The sequence below is a fragment of the Mustela nivalis genome (genome assembly GCF_964662115.1).
Source record: "Mustela nivalis genome assembly, chromosome: 15".
In the NCBI taxonomy this organism is placed as follows: Eukaryota; Metazoa; Chordata; class Mammalia; order Carnivora; family Mustelidae; genus Mustela; species Mustela nivalis.
Window position 1 is genome coordinate 74,271,527 of NC_139034.1, and position 5,090 is coordinate 74,276,616.

Here is a 5,090-nt window from a genome sequence, read left to right on the forward strand (position 1 = left end):
TCTCGGGGTCCTGGGATGGAGTCCCACAATGGGCTCCATGCGCGGCAAAGAATCTGCTTCTTCCTCTCCTTCTGCTGTTCTCTCTCTCTGTGTCAAATAAACAAATAAAACCTTTAAAAAGAGAGAGAGAATTGTTGATGTAAGCAGGAAAAAAGGAAAGGACTAAAATGACATATATTCATAACTAATGGAATTAAAGTGATAGGCTAGAAACAATAGATTTGTTTGGAGGGAAGTGAGAACTACTAGTGATGGAAACAGTCTATACAATTAAGGAGGAGAATGAGGTGAAAACAAAATACTCAAGGCATATATTGAAGAACAAGGAAATGTAAAAACCTGACAGAACTTAATGTCTTGATTACTACATATTTATCAGGATGAGCTTCCTGGTTAATGAATCTGGAAATAGAAGGTGAACTGGATTTTTCCACTTTGGGACAATTCTATATAGATTAATTAAAGGCAAATATAATTCCTTGTCATAATATAGATTAGCTATGGGGACTTTTTGGCTGATTCGTACTTGTGTTGCTTTTTATTAATGGCTTCATCCTACTCTTTACTGCTGAAGCCTATGGCTGTAAAAAACCCTAATTTCCAAGCTAAGGGTTGGGTAGCTGGCCGTGATTTTCATTCACCAGAGCAGAAAAGAGCAGAGGATGGTGACCTGAAGGTCTGATTTCTGTGGCAAATTCTCATCAACTAGTCTGTGGCCTCCAGTAAGACCCCAGTCTCCCTGAGTCCCAATTTTCTCTACGTGCATATGCTAAAATGCCCCTTCCAGGCAAATGAAGAAGCCAAGAATGATAAAGTTGCTACAGAACACATAGGGGTTGGGGTAAGAGCCAGACCGAAGGGTATGGGTGAATGTATTCTTCATTCTAAATAAAATTAAAGATTTAAGATGAAGTTTCATGAAAGCCTAAGAATATCTAGTAAATGAATTCTTGCCATTGACTTGATACTCCATCTGCTGTTGTACATACAAGTTCAAAAGATATATCACATCCCCGTGATAGCTACCCTACATTAGAAGAAACTGACGTGGGGCGCCTGGGTGGCTCAGTGGGTTAAAGCTGCTGCCTTCAGCTCAGGTCATGATCCCAGGGTCCTGGGATTGAGCCCCGCATCAGGCTCTCTGCTCAGTAGGGAGCCTGCTTCCCTTCCTCTCTCCTCCTGCCTCTTTGCCTCCTTGTGATCTCCGTCTGTCAAATAAAGAAATAAAACCTTTTTAAAAAATGAAGAAACTGGCATGAATAAAAATGACACTCTCAAGGAAACAGATTAATGCATTGATATGTTGTACCAAAAACATCTGACCTAAACAAACAAACAAACAAACCCTGCAGTCCAAAAATAGTGAGAAAAGAGCCAGACCCACCAAGCAAGCAAGGAGGTTATTATTATAACCTTCTGTGCATAGATACATGCATATAGAACTTCCAAAATGCCTTGCTTTTGGTAGATGCTCAAAAAAGATTGCTTGGATGAATAAATACTTGTCTCTTCATGACACCATTTTCCCCTCCTCTTCCATTTTCAGTTTGCTTTCATTTTGATTTCACTGGGTTTTGCTTTGTGTTGTGTTTTAGACTTTCGAGCAGCAACTTAAGAAATGGATTGCCCAAACACTTTCTTGCTCCTTCCTTGACAGTTCCAAACCCATCCATTCAGCCAAGCTTTTGAAGAACCACATGGATCTCTTAATTAACCATTCATGAGACTTCATTTTTTTTTTAATTTTTTATTTTTTATAAACATTTATTTTTATCCCCAGGGGTACAGGTCTGTGAATCACCAGGTTTACACACTTCACAGCACTCACCAAAGCACATACCCTCCCTAATGTCCATAATCCCACCCCCTTCTCCCAAACCACCTCCCCCCAGCAACCCTCAGTTTGTTTTGTGAGATTAAGAGTCACTTATGGTTTGGGAGGGAGACTTCATTTTAAAAATAAAAGCATGTCTGTTCATCCCAAATGCAAACTAAGAAAAAAAAACAACCAATTCAATTTTTCCTTTAGGTCAAACCAACACCAAAAATCATTTGCCAGGGCTACATTTTGGTAATATTGAAAGTTGAGGGGCGCCTGGGTGGCTCGGTTGGTATAATGTCCGACTCTTAGATTTTAGCACAGGTCGTGATCTTGGAGTCCTGAATCAAACCATGGGTTGGAATCCTTACTGAACAGGGAGTCTGCTTGTCTCCCCCTCTCCCTTCCCCTGCTCACGTACTTGCTCTCTTTCTCTCTCAAATAAATAAATCTTTAAAAAAAAAAAAAAAAGGTTGAGGTGAAGATGAAGTACAGGTTGCATTTGGGACAGAAAGGACAAAGTTTCATTTTCTCTGCAGAACTGCTTTTATGGGAAATTCTTGTAGCTGGAATGTCTTTAGCAATCGCACCTAACATAATTCCTGAATTGCATAGAACTGCTATCCTTTGTCCTTATCGACTCACAGTATCCTGGCAATCACAGGCCATTCAGTGTAATGGAAAACAGAGTTTAGAGTTAGAATTTGGTAGGAGAACTAGAGCTTGTCATTTATCCCTTTTGTGCCATTCTATCTTACACCTGTTGGATTATTGTCATCATTGACAGTAGTTCTGTCCCTTTTCTGGACACAGTGACTATTCAGTCCATGAGAATGTTCATCATAATAATTACAAAAGGAGCTTTCAGATCCATGGATGAAAGGCATGGGGTAAATACAGAGGCATTGTGATTATCAATCATGATTGTTGCTATTATTACGATCGCTGGCTGTTATTATAGTTTTATTAGAACCTCTCAGGAGTAATGGCCATGCTGGTGATCTTAAAGTTTTTTAAGAACAGGATTCTTTGCTCCTTTATCAGTTTTAGTTGATCTAGATCCTTGTTTAATCTACTAAGGATTTAAGTTAATTGAATTATTGGAGCTCAGTGAAAATAGCTGCAGCACAGTTAGAGGGTAAATCATATCAGTTTTTGTGAACCAGATGAAAGATAACTTTCAAAAAAGAAGTGAAACGTTCTATTTATGCTTTTCCTATCACTATGCTGGGACAGAACATTTTCACTCGTGGAAATCAAGCATATTATAAGGAGCATAATTCGGCAAAAATACATTGTTGATGGTTTATAGATGTTGATTCTAGATTATCTATATTATATATCCAATTCAATGAACCATTTTTCATGGAAATTATCCATTTCTCCATGTTTCTGTATACCCAGATTATTTATCACTCTACAGAATGATGGTTAATGTACAACTACTTTCTACCCTCAGTAATTCATAGTCTAGATGGACAGAAGACAAATAAGTCAACAATTCTAATACTCTGTGCTATGTACTATGATAGAAATATACATAGCACACTAATGGAATTCAGAGGAAAATCACCTAGACTATGGGGTGGGGTGCCCGGTGCAAGGAGATGGTGGGAATAGAAGAGGGAGAGGAGGAAGTTCACAGAGTAGATGGACCAACTAATGAAAGATGGGTAAAAGTTAGCTGGGGAAAGAAGAATGATAAATTTTATGATATATTTGGAGAAACTTGGTGTGTCTGGAGGATAACGAGACTTTGGGGAAATGAAAGTGAAACTGGTCAGCTGATATGGACAAGAGCTTTATATGTCATGCCAATGAGTTTGGATTTTGTCTTAGAGGTAGTAACGATCCTTACGCTATTTTAAGTGGAGGCTTAGAGAACATTGTTTGGGAAAGACCATCTCAAAAGCAAAGCATGGACCAAAGAAGGTGGGAATGGAGAGAGATTGAGAGATACATATAGAAATATTTGGGGGAATAAAATCAATAGAACTTGGTGATTAATTGGAGATGGAAGTTGAGGGTAAGGGAGGACCTAAGATGACTAGCAGATTTTTGGCTTGTGTGATCCCAGGCATGATGGTGCCCCTCACTGAAATGGAGACTACGTGAGAAGGTACAGGGTTCAGGGAAGATGAATCCTATTTTTTTAAACGTTGAAGTGGTAGTGTGACAACTGATTTCTTGGTTCATTTCCTCCACTCACTGCAGTGAGGATGGTGGGAGAGAGGAAGGAGAGACAACTGTAGAAATCTTTACTAAGAAATGAAGATCATTTGATTCCTTTTTTTTTTCCACTAAAAAGATTGTTATTCAAGGCTGAGTAGATACTGTTGTTCTGTCTCTAAGATTTATCTTGACAAGTAAGAGCTATGTCAACAAACTTGAATTGAGAAAAGGAAAGAAAAAGAATCAATACAAAAATTAAATTATGCTGAGTTTCAAGATACAAATACAAGTGCTATAAGCACTTAGAAACCCATGGTGGGTGGCAGTTTCTGAACTCAAGATGCCTGTCGTATGTGGCAGTATCATGGCAGGCTGTGAAAAGAATGATGGAAAACACAGGCTGCAAGTTTCAGCACTGTCACTGACAATTTGCATGATTTAAAATAAGGAAAGCTGCGGGCCCTTGGGTGGCTGGGTCAGTAAAGTGTCTGCCTTCAGCTCAGGTCATGATCTTGGGATCCTGGGATGGAGGCTGAGTAGGAATTCCTGCTCAGCAGGGAGTCTGCCTCTCTCTCCCCCTCTGCCTCCTCCCCACCCCCATTCTGTTCTGTCTCTCTCTCTTTCTCAAATGAATAAATAAGTATATCTTTAAAAAAATTAAAAATAAGGCAAACTAATAACCTTCTTCCATATCTATACTTAATACTTTTATAGCCTTTCCAAAATGCAAGCTTCTGTAAAAGTTAACAGCCTAAATTCAAATCCTGGCTTTACCACTTTCCAACTACACAACTTGCACAAGTCATTTAACTTCTTGTATCATGGTTTCCTCATCTGGGAAACTGACATCAAAAAAGTGATTACCTCATCAGATTGTTGTGAGAATTGAATCACTTAAATGTATATAAAGCTCTGAGCACAACACCTGGCACATTATAAGTTTATGTAAGTGTTAACTGTGAATGTTACCGTCATAAACCATTATCTCTTCTGAGGAGCCCACACTAATTGGCTGAGTATTTAAAAACTTAAGAAGGTAAAACAGCATTTTTTTTTCAGTCAAAAATAGTTGTAGCTTTTAAATGATTAGAAAAACATA